Source organism: Polyodon spathula, chromosome 16 (genome assembly GCF_017654505.1).
Source record: "Polyodon spathula isolate WHYD16114869_AA chromosome 16, ASM1765450v1, whole genome shotgun sequence".
In the NCBI taxonomy this organism is placed as follows: domain Eukaryota; kingdom Metazoa; phylum Chordata; class Actinopteri; order Acipenseriformes; family Polyodontidae; genus Polyodon; species Polyodon spathula.
The window spans coordinates 22,993,513-23,005,499 of NC_054549.1; positions in this window are offsets into that span (position 1 = coordinate 22,993,513).

An 11,987-nucleotide genomic window follows, 5' to 3' on the forward strand; every position below is an offset into this window, starting at 1 on the left:
CCTTTCTCAAGGCCATGGTTTACAAAATGACAGTTCTGGAAAAGCAGTTTTGATAGCAGTTGACAATAATGTACCTTAGAATACATGTGTGTAAACCAGTGTACTTGTGCCTGCAGGTGGAACTAGTAGTGAAGACCTCTTTGAAATGAATATAGAGGCTTTGTTTTAGCCCTTCAAAATATTACATAGCAAGGCAAATATTTAATACTGTCATACTTGCTGAGTTAAACACAAAGTTAAAAGCAGCCTGAAATCAGTCTGGCTTGTTTCCATTAGAACAAGCAGAAACTGGTCTGTCCAGCTTGACTCTCTGTTCGCAAACACGTAAACAGAACATGCAGGGAGGGTTGGGAAATATTCGAGGTAGAAGAAAGGATTTATCAGTTGGAATTACAGAAGAAGACAGTGCTCCAGATAAAGGCTTGGGTCATTGAGTAATTTACTCTTCAATTTAGACACTATGTGAGTAAAATGTATTTTTTACACGGTGAGTTATAAATGCATGTGATAGCCTACCAGGTGTAGTATCCAAAACACAGGGGCAAATGGTGCTGTTTGAGGGGATGCCCCTTGATCAGCTGAATGACCTCTTCTCGTATGTTCTAGTACTTTTCCAGAATTGCCTTTTATGTTACAAACTGAGAAGCAACCAGAGAGTGTTAAGACGAATTCTGTAACTTTGTTTTGGAAAATTAACATGAAGCAGGAGAAAATGACGTGCTTGAATTATCAAATCTGTGTTCTGTTTTAGTAAACCCTTGAGCTTAGGTAGTTATTTATATTATTATTATTTTTTTTTTTAAGATTTCACATGTAGAAGGTAGTGGGGTCTAGTGGTTAGAGCTGATAGAGGGAAGCAGTGTGGTCCAGTCTAGTGGTTAAAGCTGAGGGACTGGGAGGGAGGGAAGCAGTGTGGCCTTTCTACAAAAAAATATTTAATTTGTGTCGTGTGTACCAGACAACAGTTTTGTTAGAAAAGCTTTGCAACATCAATAACTTAATATTAGAAAGTGAAAAATTGCCAGAAGGGACTTTTTATTTATTTATTTATTTATTTATTTATTTATTTAAACAAGAAATGACCCCAGCATCATAACGTGGGGTTAACAGACCCTGGAGAAAAATACTGATGTTTCTTGAAACAACTTAGAAAGATTTCAATAGAGAGCAAATCTCTGCTTTCATTTTTGTTCCTGTTTGTTTTTTTTTTTTTTTAAACCAACAGTCACAAAGGAAACTTATTCCAATACAGATTAGAATGTTAAAATACTTCTTTATATAAAAAAGAAAGAAATGCTATTTTAAACAATACATTTGAGACCTTTAAAAAAAAAAGATTTAGAGGAAGTCAGTTCCTTCGACTCGCTGTAGCTATTATTTTTCTTCTCATTTTTTAACACATTTTTTTAATAACTATTTTTATAAAGCGTCTTGGACGTTTTGACAGTGAAGTGAACACACAGGCCTTGAAAGACTGTACTAAACTCAGTTAATTCCTGTTTTCCTTGAAATACACCTTTATAACCGTCACCCTACAAAACCCCCAGCTTACCCATTAGCAGACCACAGCATTACTAGCAATGGCAATTTCACAATGGATTGGGAGCAGATATGGTACCAGGATACTGCAATGGAATACCAGACAGTGGCAATTGAAGAAATATACCGCACTTGCAAATTCACAAATGCTAATGTGCGTCTAATGGTGTAAATTGAGGTTAGTTACTGTATTTTAGGACAAGTTATTTTAAACAAAAATAAAAACAGAGACCCCAACCTTCAAACTAATGGCTGCCGTGTGGAAGGCAGTGGGTTTAGGAGCACATTGGTGAAAGAAAGAAAGAAAGAAAGAAAGAAAGAAAGAAAGAAAGAAAGAAAGAAAGAAAGAAAAATAGCTTGGTTGCAATGTGGACAAAATAACTGCCTTGATGTATAAGTAAACACAGAAGCTAACGTTTACATATTGAAACATGAAATGTAATAAATGACTCCCATTACATAGCAGTTTGATGCATTCCTGGTTTTACTGTTTGTTTAGTAATACATGCTTGAAATTGTTACCTATGCACCGTGGCTAGTCAGGCGTATAGTAAGATGTGGAATGGGTGAAACTGCTATGCAAAGGAGTCTTATGATACAATGGTACGACTGGAATATGGAAATGTTCCCACTAGGGTATCATTGTACCACTAGCAGTCACACTCAGTACCATTGTAGCCGTCTTTGTGCTGTTATTACCCTGGTTATTTATTGGCTTGCCACTGTAGCACCACTGCCTGTCCACGCTGCCATTGAAGAGGGCTAGGGCTCTGTCTTTTTCATTTTGGGGGTATGATGACTTCATTCTGTTTCCTTTTCCTATCTGCTCATGAAAAAGAAAGAAAGAAGCTAGGGTGGGTAAAAAAAAAAGTGTTTCTGAAAAAAAAATGAAAAAAGAAATAAAAAAGCGGAAACATAGTTTACATTTTATGGCCTTACACAAACTGAATCACAAAGGAAATAAAAAAAAAATACAACCAGGAAAACCAACTCGGTTTCCACTGATCTTTATGCTATTCACTGTTGCCGTGGTGACGGAACCACCACAGGGAAAGCTGTGAGTCACCAGTGGAGAAACAAACAAAACAAAAAAACACTGTGGAATTGTGGGATTGTGGAGGACTTTTTTTTTTTTTATCGCCTCTAATGGAGTTACAAACTGACAATGGAGTTATGACTTGACCGATTCTGAGGCAAGCTGTGTTTTTTGCTTGAAGAAAACGTTCTTGAAAACTAATACCCGTAAAGGCGATGGAACACATCATTTGCGATGTGAAAAAGAAACAATTTTGAGACACTTTTTTGTTGGATGTGGGGGGGGCGGGGGCGCCCCCGGGGGGGAAACCTATGGGGTACGGGATTGGGGAGGTTGGTCGGGGGGGGACAGGGGTGGGTAGGGGGCTTCTTTAGAAAAAAAAAGAAAAAAAAAGAAAGAGAAGGATGAAAAAACATTTTCTTTTTTGTGGGAAGAAGAAAAAACCCTGCAGGCATATTATTTTTGTAAAAATAACTGAAAATAACTGCAGGCATTATATTGGACGTAAAGGCGACTACAATAACAAAAAAAAGTGATTACGTTTTTTTTTCGCGCATGTGTGTGTGTGTGTGTGTGTGTGTGTGTGTGTGTGAGGGATGTGGGGATCAGAGATGGGGCTATAAGGGAGAGGGGAGGGTGCAGATAGGAAGTTTATTTGATTTCTATCAGGACTCACTTACGTGGACATTTTCTGGAAATATTTGTTTTTATATATTTTACTTGACGTTTTCTTACTGTTTTCTGAAGATCATTTCACTCCACCCTTGGTTGTTGTGGAGCTGAAGTTTTCTGACTGTAGGAGGTTTTTAAAATAGACTTTCTTTCAGTAGAAAAGTAAATATAAGAGCCTCTGCCGTGTGCTGTGCTGCCATAAGCATCATACTGTGTTAGACTAACAAGCAATTCAGTATTATTGCTCTAGGGAAGAGGTGATGCTCAGGAAATACTGTTATGCCATAAATTGGGCATTCATTTAGAAATAAACCCGGCAGCTCACTGATATCCGCTCTCGAGTTCCTGGGTGTGAAAGAGGAAGCTGTCTCGGTCGTGGGAACGGAGGACGCCCGCTGAACCTTCAGTTCTCCTGAGCAGCTGTGAGGGGAGGTGCTGCGGTGAGGGGAAAAAAAATAAAAATTCTAAATAGGGGAGAAAATCGAGAAAATAATTGTGTACTCTAAAATGAAAATTAAAATAAATAAAAAAAATATTCAAACATTAATGTTTGTCCCAGCACTAAGATCCACTTAGTTTTGATTTTCAACCAGCACATGGAAAAATTGAAAACTTCAACTCCACAAGCATCAGGGTGGAAGAGGAACCTGGTAATGAAGTTAATAATGAAAGTCGGGGAAATGTCATTTAAAATATCAGCCACGTTTGTAAGGAAAAGGTGCCAGTATTAGCACAGTAGTGCAAAGAAGTAAACTTTATTCATTTTTATATACAGTATATATTCTTTTTAGATTCATAATATGCTGCCTCCTTTTTTATCTCAGCTTGCTCACGCTGAAAGGGACAGCAATGGACTCCAATATTCACATTTAGTTTTTATTTTCGAATTTGAACTGTCCTCCAAGTTCAGTAGCTTTGTGTACTACTTTGTAGACACACAGTGAGTGAGAAAGGTGCATTTGGTCACGGTTGATTTTGAGTGTTGTAAGTAAGTATTTAATTAATATGCAACTAACTGTTTTCTGAAGTTTTGTTCAATTTTTACTAAACTAAACTTCAGCAAATGGTTAATTGCATATTAATTCAGTACTTATTTATGACACTGGAAATAAAACGTGACCTATTGTATGGATATTTGTTGATCATCACCTGTCTCTAGAACATTAGACTAATGGGACCTTCAAATCATTTAGAAAAGTCTAACAAATGTTTATCCCCATTAGTGTGACCAAGTCATTTCTTGGTATAAATTAGTATTTATGACATGCTTCAGTATTATTTTTTATTGAATTTGGCTTAAATTATAGCTGTAAACCTAAAACTAGCTAAACTCCAGGAATTTGGGGGTATAAATCAGTAAGACAAAATAATGTAAGTCTTGATTATAAATGAGTGTGTACAACTTAGCCAGTCTCATGGTGTAAAACTGCCTTGTTGTGCACACTTTGGCTGATGAAAGCACTGCAATGGCATTCTTACAGGATAACTGCATATTAACTTCCCCCTTGTGTGTAGTATTTACCCAGCAGCTGGAATATACAGTGGAGGTGTGCTTACATATAGTATGCACGCTTAAATGATTAACTGTATTTGAGAACATGATATTCACTTTTTAACGCAGGTTCTTTGAAGTAATAAAGGTTTTGGTTTTGAGTTCTGGCCTTGTCGGAGCTAATGAACACGGCATGTGTAATGACGAAATGCAGCCTATTGTGAATGTGACTCTAGTGCACAATAGTGAACATTCTGCCACAATAAATCAACAGTGGAATTTTGAATATTGGGAGTGTGCTCATACTGGCAACTTTACTAATTCTAACTGTTTTAAAAACTGCTTTTCCTTACAAACTGGTATTTAAAAATCTGCTAAAAATCCATGTGAAATGTGGAAGGCACTGGATTTGAGTAGCTCAGTATTTAGAGAAAGCACAGAGTTTAAGTGCAGAAGGCACTGGCTTTGAGTAGCTCAGTGGTTAGAGAGAGCGCAGAGTTGCAGTGCAGAAGGCAGTGGGTTTGAGTAGCTCAGTAGTTAGAGAGAGCGCAGAGTTGCAGTGCGGAAGGCAGTGGGTTTGAGTAGCTCAGTTGTTAGAGACGCTGGGCTTCAGTGTGGAAGATAGTTTTAAATGTCAATACAAAATTCTAAATCCACCTTCAAGATCACATGGATTTTTGGCAGGTAGGTGTCATCATGGGAAAGCATTTTTTTTTAAATGTTTTTTTTAACAGCTATATAAGGTTTGATCTTATTCATCTGTGGCCTGGGGGACCTGACAACAGATAAAGATAGAATACCAAACCAAAACATACGCTGTTTACTACACAAAACTCTTATGCCACTACATACCTGTGATCCAGTAAGTGGAGAAATTCATTGACAAAATGTTTTGACTAGAAATGTTTCTAAGAGCACTACGTGATGTTTAATAGTTAAGGATGAATCTTGTAACTTCCTCTGCATGAATAAGATTATGATCGTAAATCAGGACTACCAGTATAAAAATCCTTTTGATTTGTCTGACAAATCTTGAATCAACATATCTAAATGATTATTATAAAAAAAAAAAAAAACATTGTATAACCTTATTGACTGAAATGGCTGAAACAATTTTCAATTCAAATTTGAGTTATATATATATATATATATATATATATTATATATTATATATATATATATATATATAAAATATATAAAAATAGTTTCAAAAAGGAAAAAAAGGGAAAAAGTAGCGATCAGTAACAATATGAGGAAGCAGTTCCTTCTTAGTTTTATTTGAATCTGTGATTTAGTGTTTTATGGATAGTGCACATTTTAAACATAACAAACTAGTGTTTGTTGGCTATATGGAGGACTGCACTTAATAAACGATTGAGTGAAATAACCCTAGCACTCTGTGAACATTTGATATTGCATTTATATAACAAGTACAATGTATGGAACAGAAAGCATGTTTAACTCTAAGTGAAGCAGCTGGGTTCAGAGATCTTTCTTTCCTTAGACCAAGGTAATTTGAAACAGAGCGATTTGCCCGGTTGTTCTGTTGTTGAATATGGATGAATGCAAGATCGATTCCAAGAGGAGATCTCCTGAAAAACAATATTCACCCAGCATTGTGGATATAACATATATTATATATATATATATATATATATATATATATATATATATATATATATATATATATATATCATATATAGTGGTTCACAACTAGTGTAACAATTTGGAATCTTGTATTCATTCAAAGTGCATGACAGATTGAGTCGCCGAATCCAAATTACACTGAGTTGCTAACCTGACGTCATTCTCTGAACTCAGTGGTTTAATTTCGGTTTCTTTTCCATGCATTCTACTTGTATGAACAACACTATGAACACTGATAAAATGGTTATTTTAGTCATGAGGATAATCAGCCCTTTTGGGGGCTCAGCCGGGATTTTCAGCCTCATCACAATTCATGGAATAACTACATGCTTCCATGAAAGGCCTTGGTGTATCCTCTATGTCTGATACACTTAACCAATATTTTCATTGAATCTTCAGCAAGGATGAAAAGAATATCTTACACTGGATTGATATTGGTAATCCTAAAAACACAGTTGTATTTTTAATGTAAACTACTGCATAAGTTAATTAACAAGCAGTCATGGAGATATATATATATATATATATATATATATATATATATATATATATATATATATATATATATATATATATATATAATTTAACACAACACAATAATTGATTGCAAAAATAATGATATGACGGTTAAAAATAGGAAACCAAAATTAGAAGCTATTTAAATAAAGAAATTAACATTACTAAGGTTAACATTAAGAAGGGATATATGATAGAACACGGGTCTATATGGAAAAAAATGTTTCTGGCCTCCCCATACAGATGAATAATAATCAAAACTGTTTTTGTCTTTCTGATTTTATTTACAGTAAGGAAGTTTTTTTTTCTTAAGTGGGATTTTCTTATTTTCCTTGTTTTTGTATTTTCTGCTGCTTTTGGGCAGCTGTTTCGAGGGCTGAATCCCCTCTTTTGTGGTTAAAAAAAGAAAAAGAAAAAAAAGACGTGATTTCGTGAGGTCCCGGATGAAAACGGTCTCATGAAAGGAGGTGTTTAGGAGTCTTTCTGTAAATTGAACTCTTTTTTTTTCATCTCAAAAAAATAAAAAAAATGTCTACTTTTGATGCATTCACGGTCTGTGGAAACAGTTATTTTTAAATTGACTGAATTGTCTTAAAAAAAAAACAAAAAAAAAATTTGCAGTTGAAATGGTGTTGTCACAAGCCTTGAAAAAGAATGACCATTGTGGGTCATTTATTGCCCTTTTTGTCCTACTCAGACTCATTACTTACTAAGCATCATGGGATACCTGAATAGATCATCATCTCTGTAAATATACGCTAAATATTTTTAAGATCAAGCCATCTCATAAGTGCAGTGGTATCCCAAATGTACTACCAATGCAGAGTGACTGTGGGACAAGTGTTCTTCATTTTATCTCGGAACATGCTTGCCAAGATTGATTTACCATTCTAATAACACCTGCTGCACAGGAACAGTGTATCTACAGTGTGGGGGTGTCAGAATGTGGGGTCCCTAATACCTGCTGCACAGGGAGAATGAATCTACAGTGTGGGGGTGTCAGAATGTGGGGTCCCTAATACCTGCTGCACAGGGAGAGTGAATCTACAATGTGGGGGTCCCTAATACCTGCTGCAAGGGAGTCCTAAATTAAATATATTTTATTTGTATTTTTATCCAAAGCTTGTTATTTACTGTATCTGCTTATCATACTTTAACTGATATTGAGTTGTCATGTTTCTTGAAATCTTTAATCTGATTTGAGCTTTGTCTGGAGAATCCTAAATGGTGGGACTGAACAGCCCTCACCATTCCATTCGAATTTGCAGGCCCGTCTACATTGGTATAGACGGGTCAAATTGTCTAGTGATTTGAATGGAATGAGGATGGCTATCTTGTAGCAATCGTTCTGAATGATTGCATGCAACATAAAATAGTAAGGGCTGTTTTAAAAAAAAGTAACTCAAATGACATTGAAGCTACTTACTCTTCAAATACGTTCCCAACATGTTTAAATCATTGTTACAGTCACATTGCAACACGCAAACTGATTAATGTCAATTAAATAACCTGACTTGTTAATTATAAGCAGAGCTTCTGATTTTTGGTTTTAACTGATAAAAACCGATAAAACTTCCCTGATACAAAAACAAAAAGGTGCAGTTGGGCAATCTGCATCCTTCCTGACATGAATCATCTCACATTGATTCATTCTGAATACTTTAAATCCACCCCAACTACTAAGTGGCAGCAAATTCTTACATCCCTATTGGAGGATTGTAACATGCTTGAGAGATTTAAAATGAAATGTTCTTACTCGCGAGACTTAAAGCTATGTTACGGGACGATAGGGATGTCAAATTGTGGCGAAATGTAAAAATACAAGGTGAAATGTACCCCAGTTCATCAATGCCTTGTTCTTGTGTATTCTGATTTGGTTGAATTAGAAAACATCCTCCCATCTTGCATCTGTGCTGGGCCACAGTGTGCTCACAATATTTGTTTAGCCTTCATGAACCCCTGTATACCCAGGACTGGATGCAAGACTAAAGCCCCTTTCACACTGGTTTACCCTGCTCCCCTGTGCTTTACCCTGCTCTGTACCATCCTCCTGTGTGCTCCCCCCACTGCTTAAGCCCTGTGATTACAGTGCTGTCACCATGCTTTCCGGTGTCCTTGCACACTAAGTGCTCAGTGTTATGAAGAACTGTCCGCGTCTCCTCACTGGCACCCGTGGTGTGAAGAGCCTCTTGCTGCTCATTTTACGACCATCTGCTGAGGATCGGCCTAATCCCCTCATCTTCTCTCAACACTGTTTCCCTTCCAGGAGGGCTGAGCCACAACAAATCCTCTCAATCCCATTAACCAGCTGTGATCACCAACCTCCAAGCAAGCTGACTTCACATCTCCCAACACTCGCCCTGTTCAACAGGGGAGAATGACAGTCTAGTGGGGAGAGCCAAAGGACTGGGAGGGAGGGAAGCAGCGTGGCCTAGTCTAGTGGTTTGAGCTGAGGAACTGGAAGAGAGGGAGGGAAGCAGTGTGGGCTAGTTTTATGGATTGAGCTGAGGGACTGGGAGGGAGGGAAGCAGCGTGGTCTAGTCTTGTGGTTTGAGCAATGTGTCTTGGAAGTAAAGTGAGCTGGGATTTTCTGTATGTAAAGTTCATGACACACAAACCCAAGCAATAATATTATGTGTTTGAGTGAACTGGACACAGTATTCTAAATTTGATCTAACAAGGTCATCATATAATCTAAGCATAACTTGTATTCCACAGGTTTGGTTATCTTTAGGCTGCTTACCCCATTCCACATATCGGAATTTCAACCTGTTTTTTTCCATGCTCCCTACAGCAGTTGGGCTCCCACACCTGAATGTCTCTGGTTGTCACAGCAACATCCCCACATGCTAATTCCTCAAATCAGGAGATATATTTAGTCAGCCCTACAATGGGGCCTAGCTGTCTCCCACAATCTCTCCAGTCATTCGAGTGCTTTTCAAGCCTCCTCTTTTTTTTTTATACATACGTTGTGTAGGAGTTCCAAAGCAAATTCCATTTTTTTCCAGAAACTGAAGGCCGCATCGTGAGATAACAATCCCACAGCCTGTTTTAAAGCAGAAATCTCATTGGAGCTCTGCAAGGTGAATTATAGATGTACGGCTTCCCTGTTTGCATTCACATGCAACATCAACGTGATGTGTCAGATGTCAAAGTGGATATTAGAATGGCAATGACGAAGCCAATTTGCTTGAAAAAATTAAAAGTAGCCCGGACATTTCCATCAAAGGATTTAAAAAATCTGGAATTGATCTGAGGCAGTCAGAAACCCAGAGGCACTGTAAACTGAGCTAAGCATTTTTGGGGTTTCTTTTTTTTCTTTCAAAAAGGGTTTAATTAACAGCCAACATTATGTGTCAGACTTGTAAGAAAGTCTGTAACAAAATGGTTGATTGTTATTGATACATTGTAGATATTACAGAAGACACTCACCGTGCAGGTATCAGAAAGTCCAGAAACGAAACGTTAAAATAAATTTGTTCTGCACCGTAAAAAACAGAGCGGATTTTACCAGTGCTTGCTAGTCTAACTGATTAGAAGGCCTTCTTTGTTGTTCTCCCAGTTGCTGCAGTTACACTGAGGATGCTACTTTAATGAGTTACTGTAAGATACTGTTTTAGCAGACAGATTTCATTAAGTAAACATTTAATTGAATATTTTTGGAATTAAAAGTATAAATGCAAAACTGCGTTGCATTTTTCTTTGTGACCCTGCCAAGTTAAAAACGGCAATTCAAAAACCATCAAAATCCCCAAAGGTAGCAAATCCGTCGAATTTAATACCAGCAAAAACATCCAGTTATATGGTATGTACCCATCCCTTACAGCATTCTTTCCTGCCAGCGCAATCAGACTTTCAGGACAACCTGAGGTGTGAAATTGGACCAGAGAATTCGGGCTCCTGTCCTAATTGAGCCAACCGAGTAATTTAAAAACATGGCAGTGGAGGTATGGATGGGCAACTGGAGCACGTACCCACGTTACGTGGTTCATGGAAACAGGATATTAGTGTTTTCAGGGGTCTGTGTTTTACAAATGTACAGCTGTCATCTTGTTAAAAAAAATCCTGCATACATGATAGGAGTAGCACTGACCACTTAACCATCGATCTGTAGCACTTCTTATGTTTTCCAAGACACATCTGGGGCAAACTTATTCATATGACTAGTTCCTACTGCAATTGAAGCGGGACACTTGTTTGCTAAAATTGTGTTTAACTTTGCTACCTTTACATTCTGTTTTTAAAGAGCTGGTCCCTTTTGTAGATTTCAGATCTTGATACGGTCAGCCCCTTTATTCTAACTTAGCTGTTTTTATACACGTGTTTGGACAGATTCAATATTGGCCCAGCACATCATAATTTAAGGTTAATCTAAAATGATTCTCCAATTGTATAAAATTGAATAAAACTGTAAAAAAATCTACATATGTCTCACATTTACAACGCATGCTTTTTGTTCACAAATGACAACACTGAGTTTCTGACTCTTGGGAGTATGGGTGCTGTTAGTTTAAACATTATCCATGCATTAAATGTTTATAATTTTGTGTAACCATTATAAGAAATACACGTTGCTGTTTACACAGTACTAACCATTTGTAGTGTAACAAAACTCAGGTCACAATACGATGTGTATGGGATGGTCCTAATGGGCTACTTTTAAGATAAAAATCTAATAATTTAATGGACTTTTGTTAAACAAACATGTAATGAGTCAGGGAGTGTGTAGTTATACCAATGAAACAATGAAATTCTACTTCATAAAGTCGAATGAAACTTGCTGAATAATGTTACGTTAACATATTGAATTATATACTGCTTTGTATTTTTTCCATACACAACAAAAAACTGAATAAAAAATTGGACTACTGTATTACTATTATGGCTTCCGGTAGACTTTTGCAATACAATTTTTGTAGTTCTTTTGATTACATGTATATATCTCAATCCTACAATTCTAGGGGATGTAAATCTTTAGGCCATAAAATTAATTTCTCTTAATTTCTTAATAAAGCTAAAATGAAATTAACACTTCAGTCAAAAAGACGTGTACAATAGACTTTTATTTACAACAATTTTTACAAA